This window comes from Monopterus albus, unplaced genomic scaffold (assembly GCF_001952655.1).
Source record: "Monopterus albus unplaced genomic scaffold, M_albus_1.0 scaffold7.1, whole genome shotgun sequence".
Lineage (NCBI taxonomy): Eukaryota > Metazoa > Chordata > Actinopteri > Synbranchiformes > Synbranchidae > Monopterus > Monopterus albus.
Window position 1 is genome coordinate 5,677,491 of NW_018127887.1, and position 13,966 is coordinate 5,691,456.

At 44.6% G+C, this 13,966-nt stretch overlaps 1 long non-coding RNA gene across 7 annotated transcripts in view; it reads right to left on the bottom strand.

Moving 5' to 3' along the window:
- LOC109973385 (uncharacterized) overlaps positions 1-10,500 on the bottom strand; it is a 44,803-nt gene extending 34,303 nt beyond the window's left edge. The window contains exons 1-3 of one of the 7 annotated variants that reach the window (XR_002276813.1): positions 9,807-10,500; positions 6,279-6,301; positions 5,749-5,883 (exon numbers count right to left, since the gene is read on the bottom strand). This is a non-coding gene — a long non-coding RNA (uncharacterized LOC109973385). Of the gene's footprint in view, positions 1-3,984; positions 5,683-5,724; positions 5,884-6,278; positions 6,307-6,417; positions 6,944-9,806 lie in introns of those variants that run through there. The other 6 variants (XR_002276812.1, XR_002276811.1, XR_002276814.1 and 3 more) reach the window with 6 other exon arrangements.
- Between the last annotated feature and the right edge of the window lie 3,466 nt (positions 10,501-13,966).

The window sequence follows — 13,966 nt, forward strand, 5'->3', positions numbered from 1 at the left end:
CATAAAATATATACATAAAAAACATGGTGAGATCTAACCGTCTCTACTTAGCCCATGGTCGTACGTACAGGCCTTCACGGTTCAGAGAGGGAAGTGGTGAATAAGAGGGGATTTAGGTCGAGGTGGGGGAACTTTACGACCTGGTTATCAGAAGGTGCCACACAGCTATAAACATAGGCCTGTACACAAAAGTCTCAGGTTTTACGCACCAGAGTAACGTAAACCCATACAGTAAAATTCAACCATTACGTCATCGTTAAGTGATGTATAGGCACGTTTACCTTCAGTCACACCCCCCACTGAAAGAGCAACAGAAAAACAGCCCCCTGCTGCACAAAACTCTGATTTTTGTCATTACTGCTCCTGAAGGCAGAGAAAGGCCAGGCGACTGCACGGGTCAGAGGTCACGCAATTTCCCTTTCAAATAAACGTCATCTATGTTTGTCCTGTCGTTTCCATGTGTATTTATCGCTTTGCCCCTGAACCCTAACATACGTATGGTTCAGACTCTGTAGTCAGACTGCATGAAGGCGTTCCTGGGGTGCACAGCGAAAAACTTTCTCATGCAGCTGTGTGGTCAGCGCAGATGCGAGCAGCGAGCATGGACGTCACTAGGTCAGTGCTTTGCTCATGGCTTGAGTTATATGACACTCTCGGAAATTATCTCAGACCCCTGCTGGGACATTTAGCAGGGTGTGTTCATTTTGGTCTCGGTACGTCATGAACTTTTTTTTTTTTTACTTCCTAGTTTCTTTTTCTGGTAACTCTACGTCATCGCCACAAACACAAGCGGCCAGCCATCTAAACACTTTAATTGTGATTTCAATAACGTCACTTTTTGATCTCTGACCAGCGCTTTTTCCGTCCTGACATATATTTTCTTGCCAACCTTCAAGCCTGTAACTTACAGAGCTTGTGACGTCAAAGGGGCGTCATAATTCACAGTGTAGGTCATTTATGAGTAACCCTACACTGTCTTCCTATCTGGCCATATACTTGAAAATCTCTTTTAGAATGAATGATAATTATTCACACTGATGCTCCCTTCAACTGTGATGGGACAGCAGAGACCAAGCTGAGCACAAAGTTGCATGTGGTTTTCTTCTCAAGGCTAAATTGAATTACATCTTCTTTTGCTATTTTTACTCTGTCTTTTAAGAAACACAGTGCTCGTCTCTGAGTTTTGTTTTCAACGGTATGATGGCTTTGCGTGTATACGTCACTCTGGAGGGCAGACTTTTGCTGTGCTACAGAGTATACTGACCGAATCTTTAGGATGCACAAATTTGGAGTTTTTTTTTTCTTCTCGTTTTTTTTGTTTTGTATCTGGTGGGTCAAACTGACAGGACGTGGTCGTGTCCGGTTCTCTGTGTGCTCTTTGTGGGGAACGCTGACAGGGAACAGTAGTGGGCGATGCTTGAGGTGGATTAACTACTATTCACAAATCTGAGGGAGGGAGACACGTGTGTGTGTGTGTGTGTGTGTGTGTGTGTGTGTGTGTGTGTGTGTGTGTGTGTGTGTGTGTGAGTGTGAGAGGGGGAGGCTGCGTGGATGTTCGCACAGAGGCAACACACACACCAACTACGGTCAGTGTATGAGGCAACGAATGCAGCTGCCCCTTATTCTTCTCCATCTGCTAGTCCGGACTTCTCCCTATGTTTGGATGGCCTTGACGGGGAATCCCTTGCATATGCACTTTACTTACAGGTGTATATATATATATATATATGTGTGTGTGTGTGTGTGTGTGTGCATTTTTCCCACATTTTTTGTGCGGAGGGGTTAGGGGTACATCGATTTTCAAGCAAAATGGCACCCCACCCTCCAAAACATACAACACTCTCCACTGTTTTGCCCACGTGCAACTTGCCCATTGCAAGGGTCTCCCCATGTTTACACTCTGCTTTGCTGGGGGCCACTGTCACTTGTGCAATGTGGGACGGGGGTGGGGCGGGGTGGTTTTTGGCTGAAGTAATGACTTAATCTTGCATGATTCAAAGTTTTGGTGCATACAACATGTTTGTTGACAGCAGTACCGAATTATTTGACACTTAGACACGCAAGAGTTTGGGCAAAACTTGGGTGCGACGTGGCTGCAGAGCTTCGCCACAATTTCTAACAAAGAAGAAAACTGTTGACTAGGGGGAAAAAATGACTCACGAAGGGCTGAAAAGCAACCATGACAAAAACGCCACTGATATGGCAATGATGAAAATAACAAGAGTAAATAATGACAACAATAAAACAAAAAGGAAATTCAAGGAGAAAAGGGAAACAAGCCCTTAAAAATTAAAGATTGTAAAATTCCAGGAGTGGTGCCGTCTTCCGACGTCGATGTCTCGGCGCGACGATTGCGCCCTCCGCAAATGCTTTTTGGGGTAAGGGCTTCCCAGATTAATAGTTATGAACAGCAAGCCCAGACCGCAAAAAGATTCGTGAAGGGCATTATCTGCTGCTGCTGCCGTCCGACGGTGAATCCGTGGCACCCAGGGAGTCTGCTCTCTTTTTGCTTCCGTGAATTTATCTCCTATCCCGGCTCAGTTGATTGTATCTCCAGCCATCGGCAACCCGAGGCGAATGTGTCCCTCCAACACACACTAGGAGGAGGAGAGAATGGACTGAGGATGGACAAATAGAGAAAGGGGGTCTCCGGATGCCAAGGCTGCTGCTGCAACTGAGAGCTGTCCAAGGTCCTTTCGCTTTGATTCCCCATTCCTTCTCCAGTTTGAATTCTACTCTATCTCCCCTCTCACCCATTCCTCTCTCCTTTCCCCTCCCTCCCTCCCTCTCTCTCTCTCTCTCTATCTCTTTCTGCCTCACATTTCCTCTCCTGCTTTTTTAATCCAAGCGCTCGGATGTGCAAAGCCAGTGTGATCATTGGGAGCTGTGCATCGGTGCGTTTTGCTGTCAGGGTACTCTCTCTGTATTATATTCCCTGGTCCGTGGTGTGTCTCCCTATAGAGAAGCGCTGGCTCTGCAGCCGCTCCAGAGCTCTGGGTGAGGAGGGAGCAAGGCTGTAAACTGCTGGCAATAAATAGAGAGCAGGGAGGGATCTTATTGGAGCAAACCAAACCTCGTCATCAACCAATCAGTGTCTCGCTCATATAGGGACCCCCCTTTTTGAAAATAATAATAATAATAATAATAATCAATAAATAAATAAACAGGGCCAAGCAAATTGTGATCTATACCAGCGAAAGTGTACACATAAATGTATTGATAATGGGATATTAGCATTTGACAGGATTTTTGTTAGTGTGCATTTTCTTTTTTCCACCCCTCAACTTTTTTGGCATTTACAAAGAACCTCTAGTGAGGCTGTGTGATTGACTGTCGTTCTAAATGTTATAGGCTAAATATTGTGATAAATAACACCAAATTATGGTGACAGTAATAATAACTAAGATAAGTGACAGCATAAATGAGCCATTTGAACCTCATGGCAAAAAACGCCCCCTTTCTTTTCCTTATGAGCCAGCAACAAGCTACTTCGAATTATTGGAAACGCAAAGATACTAAGAAAAATTAAAGTTATAAAAACAATAAAAATTGCATGTCGACAAAGAGTGGGAAGCTCTGCAAAGCCCTCCACATCGCAACAAAACATAACAAGAAGCATCCGAGGCGACTCATGGTCACCTATAGAGTTCATTGGAGGGTACCACTGCAAAAATAACACGGGGGTCTCGGAACTGCAAATTCATTCTGGAGCCGCGATGGTTCGGTGATTTACAGCGGTTTTAAGGTTGAAACCAAACAGAATAACAATGATATCGCCACTACAACCTACAGCAACCGTTTACAGCAACAATGTACAACTTAACAGAACAACAACACATTGCTGAGCATCCCATCAAGAGTTAGAGTTAATCACGACCGTAAACCACTCATTCTCACACACTCTGAGTTCAAACCATCTTTAATATGTTTTGTTTTTAAAGTCAAATTTAACAAATGAATAATCAAATAGATAGAATAACTTACCTGTTTTTATTCCTGCAACATTCCCATTAGATTTTCTAATGCCAGTGCAATATCTTACCCCCATAAACAACCCTCAGCTTCCCCTTCACGGACCTGCAAGTTACTGTATACCGAGGTGGAGGCCGGGTCACGATCTGGATCCGGACCCCCTCTCTCTGCTCCCCACTTGTTTGTAACAGGTTTGCCCCCCACCCCTCCACCCCCAATCCTCACTGCCCCACTATCACTGATGAAACTCGTCTGCATTCAAGTTGGCTGCCAGCAAACAGCAGGGCTCACAATAAAAACAAGCTTTGGGGAGAAAGGAGATATTTTGGACTGGGGTGCTGGGGTGGGGAGGGGGGCGTTAAGGAAATGGCTAGTAGAGACTCTAAAGCCCACCTCAGACCTCCACCCTTTCCCTCCCGCCATGATCCCCTCTTCTCTTTCCTCCCTCCCGGTATGGGAATTTTTTAATTGGGTGGTCTTTTCATTTGCAACCCAGTCAGTCACGATTCTCCCCCACCGTCTGCACTGCACAGTGACTGCCTCTCCTGACGCAGCCAACGCGCACATTACTCACTTTAGCAGTCACGACTCGGGAATGCGTGTTGTTTCCACCGAATTTACACGCTCGGTATTGAATTATTGAGCAAGATCTTCCGATATTTGCGCGTTTTGACCGACGAAGATTTACAGTGTTGTTGTTTTTTTTTGTGTGTGTGTTTGGAGAGGAGGAGGAATGTATCAGAGGTGCAATGAGGATTTTGCACGACAAAGACAGGTGGTCGATGTGGTTTATTTGTTTTTGCTTTTCCATCTGTGGCACGGCAGTCTCGTAGTCCGCATGCAAAATACTGGACAAATTGGGCAAAGTCGTACACAGCCTGGGACTGGGGGCGAGCGCGAGTCTTGTCCCCCTAGTTGGGCTGCAGGACTGTGCAGACGTCTGTAGGCTAATTCATCATCTTGCCGATCCGGGTCGCTAATTCAGCTCTAATACCTTAAATAAAAGGGTGATTCTTTCAGACTCTTTTTTGGGCTGACGCTCCCGTCGCCTCTTTGGCGCTCTCCTCGTCGCTAGGATGCTAAGTTATTGTGAGCAGAGCTCTTAAACCAAAAAACACATTAAAGCATTTGTGTCGGGCGCATCTTGCTGAACTCAAACACAGAATTTCGAGATCACTTTCACTACTTTTTTTCAAATATTTCTTAAGCGCAGTGACTGCTACACATCTTCTGTTTACTTTAGCGAGAGACAAACTTGCATCACTTCAAAAAGGCCGGACTGGTAAAGAAATCAGACGGATTCCTTTATGAGTTGGTCAGGCACGGAAGGAAATGACGGGACTGACGTGAGCAGAAGAGCTGATCCAAGTCAGTCCGCCTGCTATCACGCTCTGTCTCTCTCTCTCTCTCTCTTTCCCCCTCTCGAACCTCTCTCTGTCTACCTGCATGGCATCCGATGATGCCTTTCAAACTATACAGGCGGGAAAAGCGTTGTTATAATATCTTTTCATCAAAGGTCTCCCCTCAGTAAACCCTGGCAAATCTGAAGGAGGCAGGGATGCTTCAGTTTTTCTCCTCCGTCGCTGCAGGAAAGAGGATTCACTCAGAATAGATGCTGTTGGTTTCCAAACAGGAGTAAATAAAGCTTTTGGCTGCCAGGAACAACACCAACCACCCCCGTGCACACACACACATGCACACAAACGCACACTCGCACTGGCAAACACACGAGCACCAGCAACAGCCCACTACCGCCACTTGGTGTGGTTTCAGCACCATTGCTGCTGGACAGCTCCCGGGTTTCCCCATGCGGTGCGCCTGGTCTCTGCAGCAGCAACAGCTCCTTCCCTTCACTCCCTCCTCTTCCTCCTCTTCCTCCTCCACCGCTGCTTCTCTGTCTCTAGGACTCCTCTTAAAAACAAGAAAACGGGGGGAAAGGCGTCCTTAAGCGCTCATCAGAAAAGGGTTCCCTTCTCTTTCGCGGTTATGAAGGGGGGAAAAATAAATATGTGACAGAGACTCAGCAGCGCCAACAGACAAAGGGAGATTTTGCTCTTACTTATTTACAAAACAGGGTGATCCCTACTCTGCGGGAAGGGTTGCTCTATGCCTCGGCTCTACAGATAAACATGGCTCGTATAACATGCCAGTAAAATCCATGCTTACGACCGCGAGTCAAGTATTTTAGCGTGCATGAGACAGAGGAGCAGGCAAAACTGGAAGAAGCACAGGCACTCGGGAGCATGCACTAACAAATACACAAAAGTACATGGGATTAACATTATATGTGCACATGTGTCACTCACCGTGGTGCAGGGATGTCCTTGTTCTAAACTGGACAAAAGAGAAGCACAAAAAAGATTGATATTTTAGTGAAAAGACGCAACAAGAGTCTGGAAGAAAAGCAACAGATTAAGTCCTCCATTTGTTATTATGTAGGCTTACAGTGGCACGTCCAGGTTTGTTCAGGATCGCCTCCCTTTTTATACAAGTGATACCCGTCTGTCTATTTCTGGCGCACGATCAAAACTATGATGCTATTTTTAGGTCACAGTACGAGGAAGGAAAAAAAAAACACGCACCAAAGACATCGCTTAGAAACGTTACGTGAAGTGCATGTAATGTAAATTAATTTTGCTTCTCCAACTCTGCACAAGAGCTCCGATTCCCCTCCGTTGCATCATTGCAGTGATTTTTTTTTTTTGAACCCAATGTGCCTTCAACAGCACCACCACCAACTCCTCGCTCTTAAAACACACTACTTTCCCCCCCTAACAACTAAAAACTGGAACTCGTCGTCATTGCCAGTATCATCGACAATATTTGATGTCTTGTCGCCCTCTTCAGAAGCTTCTCGTTCCAGTGTCACTTCAGCAGCTGAAACTCATGAACGCAAAATAGGTCCAGATACTGTTGAACGCGGATTACCCAGCGCTCCCTGTGGGGTTTTCTTTTTTCGTTTAGTCGACGGAGCACTGTAAGATTTAGTAATTAAGCTTTGCTGACGATAAAAATAAATAAATAAATAAGTAAATAAGTAAATAAATAAATAAAAAGCCATTTTTTGTTGAAGGGCTGCGTCAGTTACTAGGCATTGACGTCACGTTTAGATTCTCTCACTTTACAGCCCGTAGAGCCTGATTACAGACACTGGCGCTCTGTGATCAGGCTCTTCGCAAATGTGCTATGCAAAAAATGAGTGACAAAATAGAAAAATATCATAAGTAAATCATGTGGTGTGTGCTCGTGGAAACTGCGGCTTTGGAGTAGGTTATCTCCTGGTTTTAAAAAAAAAGAACTCCTCTAATGTTGGAGTATCTGGGTCTTCATCCAACCTTCCCCTCCCTCCTCTCCTCTCTCTCCCTTGTTTCTATATAGGCTATCCCCCTAGCAAACGTTGGTGCTGAATTAGTCTTGGAGATTGTTTTAATCCCGGCATCCAGTGCATTTGGCGGGCAAAACACTGCATCTCTAAGCCGAGGGAGAGAAAAACAGTGAGCTGATCCGCTGCTGCTTCCTCCATCTCCTATATTCTCTGCTCGTGCCTACGCACCAGACCCCGCTCACCCACGGAATAGACCCACAGGGGGTGCACACTTGTCCATGCAAAAGCGCACAAACAAACCTCCCTCCACAGTATGCTCTGTCTCTCACCCCACCACCCCTTAAATATCTATAGCACCTTTACTCTAAGACCCTCGCCACACACCCCACGCCGTCCATCTGCACTCATGCCGCGTGGAGATTTACGAGACTTTGCTAGATGGGATGGGGTGAGCTAAGGTGGATGGCGCTGTGGATTTAGACATAGAGGTGGTGAGATTCCACTGAGTGGCAGCTACCTAGAAAAGTCTGCTCCGAGATGGGAAAAGGGCTGCGCCCGTCGCATCGGTTTGTGCTATTTTTATCCCTGCCTGTAGGCCAACTGTATGTCCGTGACTGCTGGCGAGTGCATTTACAGGGACAGACAGACAGGACGGATTTAGCATGTCCTCCACACTATGATAGCACAATACAAATATAAAAGAACATGGTCACTTGTTTGGCTGTGGATATTTTGGCATCAGTGTGGTTTTCTGTTTTTCACAGAACCAAGCCAAAGTAAGAAAAGATGAGACGATGCTCAAATATCCTACCTATACAGCACACAAACCCCAAACACAAGCCACCCTACACACAGAAACACACATGTACACACACAGTTCCCTGTAGTCCATAGCGATTCAATCAAAGAAGGATCAATATCAATAGGAGTTGCAGCCGAGGTTCCTCGGTGCAGTGCGACAAGATCACCGCATGATGTCGACAAACTCAGCCAGAGAGGCTCTTTAATTTGACCCCACGCCCACCCGGTCCCCACGACCCCCACCCTTAAAAAAGTGTGCACTCTTGAGTTCTGCAAGTTTCAAGCCACAGCTAACTTTGTCTTTTGTGCAACCTTTGCACGACCTAATCTCACAATGAGAAAGGACCGAACATGCTTCAGCTCCCGTTGTCACAACTAATTCATTGCAGGAGATGTGATCTAAAGCACGGCTGTTTGTGGACAAGTCTCTCCGCCGCAACGAGTTAAAGCCCGAGCTAGACATCTGTAACCACCTTTATGCACCTGTGAGGTTTAATTTCAGCCTTGAATGTATCATGGTGTCAAACTAGTGCTCGTGACTCTGGAAGTAGAAGTACAACGGATTTTCACGATTCTTGTTTCATATTCACCACCATAACTCTGTTTACAGCCATAAACTAACTTGCCTTCCAGCTGAACAGCTTAGTGAGTCCATCCTGTCCACAGCTCTCTCAATGCACCTCGTGTAATTTACACTCTCCAGAGTCGGTTGTTACTGATGCTACCTTATGTCGCTTCAGCAAATTCAAGTGCCAAGTTAGAGGCCATGCAGGGTTTGTGAAAGCAGTTATACTGCTGCTGTGAAAACCAACAAAAGAATACGAAAGTGGCTGGCAACGTGTGTGGACTGACGCAAGCCCGCTGCGGACAGTTATTTACAGTGGAGAACGCCTTACCCCTAAGCCGACCTTTGCTTGTAACAAATACACATTAATTGGGGGCTCTCACACACTCTCTCTCTCTCTTTAGACACTCACATTTGCTTTATTGGCACAACAGGGAAGAAACCTCTGTTTGCAAAACAGTAATATATATAGAGAGAGAGAAAGAAAGAAGAATATTCTCCCAAACTTTTCCCTCTCTGTCTCTGTTAGCTGTTACTAGGCATCTCGGGAAAGCAGGCAGCCTAAAGCAGAGGATCCCCAACACGTGAATAGCCTGCTCCAGCGCATTACACTTTCTTTGAGTTTGTGCACAATCTCCTCTAATGTGCATGCACACAAATAAATCCAAATAAGCCTTCCTCGGTACAGCTGCCTTCCTGTGTTTATAAACTGGTCTGGTCGATCTCGGGGAAAGTAACGCTGGCATGGCCCGCAGTGGACCTAAATAAAGTCGCTCTGCATGTCTCGTGCTGCAAACACGAAATTTTTAATTACAAGCTAGTTGGAGATCTCAGTAAGGCGAGTATTCACGATTCTAAGCAAAAGGGAAAAAGTTCACAAAAACGCACAAATGAATGCTTCCCCCTTAATGAACGACATTTACTTAACGTAGGTAAATATGTCAAAAAGATGTATTAAATCTAGAAACGGGGATGAGCCTGACTTTGCATGGGAGTGTTACTACCCCTCCTTCTTAGATTAACCGATCATTTCCGAGACTCTAAGTCCAGATATATGCACGCACGGTCTAACTGCAAACTTCCATGGCCAGCACGGAATATTCTGCTTCGGGGTACTCGCCATTTACAAAAGAAAGCACTTACCTTTTGGATTTAGATTTTTTTCTTTCTTTTAAGGGGACTTAGTGCAGGCTGAGACAGAAAGAGGAGACATTGAGAGAGCAAAGGCAGGGCAGCCAACAGCCTCTCCTTCCTGCGTTGGGACGGAGAAAACAGGTCAATCCGATGTGCGTCGTTTCTCAGTTCTGTCGGGGTCTAAAATATTTGGTTTTGCCTTCAGGATTCACGGAGCCGGTTCAAAAGAAATGTGGGTTGGTGGGTGGTGGCGTTGGAGGGAATGAAGGGTGTAGGGGTGGACAGGTTTCGGTGGTGATTGGAGAGGAGGGGGAGAGTGCACAGACTTACAAATATGACCAGCTGATAGAAAGAGCCCGCCAAATCAGAGGGACTTTACGCATCTGAGGCGCGCAACATGGTTCACCTCACTGCAATCACCCCCTCTCTCTCTGTCTCTGCCTGTGTGTATATATGTATGTGGCTGTGTGTGTGTGCATGACTTCCAGACAGTGACGGAAAGCATGAATGGGACAAGAAAAGCCCAACTGAGACTCCGCGCTATTGTCAGCGTAAACCCGCCGGGAAGCGGATAAATCGGGAGCAATTTAAAAGACAGGAGGACCGATTGGAAGCTAATGATAAAAAAGAAATGACGAGGAGCAGATAAGCATTCGTGTCACCACACAGGGAAGGACTTTGGAAAAGCGTCTCGACGAGAGACCTGAAGCCAGCTCGCTTTCTCTCTCTCTCTCCATCTCTGTGTATTTGTCTCTCGCTCTCTCCCCGATCCTCTTCTCCAGCAGTGTTCTATTGACCTGCATTGACGTCACTGCGTCATTAGGTATCCCTTAGAAACACTGACTCTCAAAAATAGTATCAAATTAATTCAGATGGCACGGAGAAAGAGGTGGGGCTTATGAGTGTTTGGGGTTGGGGCGTTTGGGGTGAAGGGGGTTTGTGGGTAGATGTAGGTGAGGATGGAGGGATAGCATATTTTCTCTGAGATTTTTACCCCCCAACAACCTTCCTCACTCCCCCACCACCATTTCCAAGTCGACTGGTGTGGAAAGCTAGACTAGACACATCAACATATGAAGCCTCAAGACTCGGTGGAGTGGCGTCCCAGCAGAGGTGTACAACACAAAAATAACTTAAATTCTAATTGATTATTACTTATTAGTCCTCCCTGCCAAAGAGAAATGCTGAATGAAAAGGGAGAATATAAACATGTCAAACAAACACTTTTTAAAGCAGTGATTAAACACAAATGGTAATGTTTTAGTTATGTCAAATCACGCCAAAATAGGTTGGTCTCTGTTCTCTCTTTCTTCTTGTCTTTTCCAACCCCCAGCTGACTGCGGTGAAATCCTTTTCCTCATTTAACCCACAGCTCTTAAAGCCACGGGAGCCAGAACACCACAGAGAAATATGGAATGTTGATCAGGCATTTTCAGCAGACCCATAACCCAGACCCCGAAAAACACAGTGATTCCTACATATACAAAACTGACTAATCATTACGCAAAATCCAACACTATTTTTGATTAAAGCCATGTTGTCACTTCTGCTTTCAGGACATTACTTGCCAGTTTAAACAGTTAAATGATATAAATGGTAAGCCACATAGGACTGGACTATGCCACTAGCAAGGAATTAATGGCTGAAACCAAAGTTAGGAACATTTTTGTTCAGATTAAATATTGTAAAATGTGGTTTTAGTTTCAAATGATAATGGCTGGAAAGCAGGAAATTCAATGATGTGCACCCAGGTTTGCTTCCAGGAGCTGTCCATGGTGCTGTAATGTCATTATAAGATGAGAACCCTAAAGACTGGTTTGTCTCCTACACGTACCATTCATGTTTTTACCAGTTTATCCACTGTTGCTGTAAAACAACCATCCTGAAGAGTGGCCTTCATAAAATAGTGCAACTGTCTTTATTTTGACAGGTCACTGTTTCACCTGCGACACAAGGAACATATCGTGACTTCTCATTGATTGAAGCAAAGTAACACACTTAACTGAATCACTACAGAACTGCAATTTATGTATTAAAGCTTTAAAATCACCCTTTTAGATAATTATTTATGGTTTAAACACTTTCTATAATTCACACACACACTATTCTTTCACAAAGAGACTACCAGTGTCAGGGATACTTACTCATCCTGATGATGGATCCTCATAGAAAGTGGAGCTCTAAGGAGTGATGTCCTGTTGTGATCCTGACTATTGACCTAGCTGTGCAATTAGGAAATAAAATCCAAGAAACATTCTACACTTGATATGTTCCTGTCTGTAGTCTTTTCACTTAAGGAGAAAAACAACCTTGTGTAGGCAGTTATCTTTATATCCACAACATGCAAGCAACATTAGTAATTTCTTTCTTTAATTGAATATGACTATGATACATGTTTTGGAAAGTGGCGTCATGCCCTTTTCTCCAAGACACTTACGGTCGTTGATGCATGCATGGGTACCGAACACACACACACGCTTATATATGCAGATGATGGCTACTGATTTGGAAACTGTCCACCTGTTTATGAATATTTAGACTGGCTCCTTTGAAATGTTCCCCAATCTATTTTAGTTACCAGGCTGCCAAATGTTTGTTCCAGGTCAACGGAAAGAAAGACAGTGTTTCTGTGTGTGATATATGAAGTGAAGGAGAAGAGTGAAAAAGAAGGAAGGAGGTATACAACAGAGAAGGAGGGGGAGAGTCGAGCAGAGAGACTGTGGCAAAAATACTTCATGATTAGGACTGAATTAGGCCTTATGATTCATCCTCTTGAATTGAGAGACACACATTTTGAATGTCGTAGGATGCTCCATCTCACGTCTGTTAGCCATGTAGCACTACACCTTTCAGGTTTTTGCTGTGAGTTTTGCAAGTCAAACACATTTTTAAAAAAGGCGTGTGAGTGCTGTTTGAAAGGAAGAAGCGGAGTGTGTGTGATCAACAGCAAAAAGGAAAAAAGCTCCATCTACACCACAATGCATGTACGTACCACTAACATGTTTATGTCACTGTAAATAAAAGGTTGGTGGCAGGTCAACTCGGTGGGTATTTGGCCTGCTGAAGCAGTCTGAAGGATGTCCTGCTCTGGAGGCTCTCTAGCTGCCATTGAACTCTGACCTTTCTGTGACTGGATGGAAAAACATGCATAGACCAGTCAGTAAATTATATCAATTTAGATCAACTGAGAAAACAAAACAATGGCATGTAAACTAATGTTGTTGCAGGCAGAGGCTGTGGGACCCAGAGATGTGCTATTGCAGGGCAAGGCGCTGGACCCACATGGGGAGAAATGTATCACAGAAGACGTCATCAGCACCAATGGAAGTCACGCAGCATTCAGGGGTCAGTGCCAAGGCTGACGGCAGACTTAGAGAGAGATCCTGGGTGTGACTAAGACACTCCAACCATGGAAAAACAGTGTGCTGTCCTCCTTTCCTCCTCCGTAATAACATAAACACACAAGTCAGCCAGCCTGTTTGAGCAGAAATGTTAGTCTTGATAACAAAATGAAAAAAAATTGCTCTCTCTATATGGCCTATTGAGCTTCAGCTCTGCATCTTGTCCTTTTAATTTCCATGTCAATACAATAATACCTTCCAAAACATTTGCTTTGGATGCATGATGGTCCCCATCTTTTCTACTTGGGTGTCTGCTTTTGTGTATTTGTGTGTCTGTTGTATAAACACAAGCCCATTTAATTTGTTTGATGTCCCCTCCCATCTACCTTGTGGCTTTCCATTCTGGCTTGCAGGCTGCATCTTTCTAGGAAATGGTGGGTGTTTTGGTCTGATGTTTACTATTGGGCCTCCGTGCACACCAAAAAGAGAGGGATTTAAGGGATCCTTTGCTGGGGGTAATGCTTCACCTATTGAATCATTTCAAATGAAAACAATCCCAGAGAATGTAACTGTTTAAATGTGGGCTAACTAACAAAGCAGTATCCCCCTGCCTTAAGGGTTACAAATAAAACTAATATAAAAAAAAGTAGAATATACATTTCAAACTAAAAAATCTTTCAAATTTTAAACCAAGAAAATGAACCTTTGTTACAATTGAAGCATTACATGCATTGTTACTTTTTGTCAGATGTGTTTTCTGGTACAGGTTTACTGTGTATAATAACTCACTGACCAACTCAGTGTAAAGAAAATCAAAGAAAGACTTGA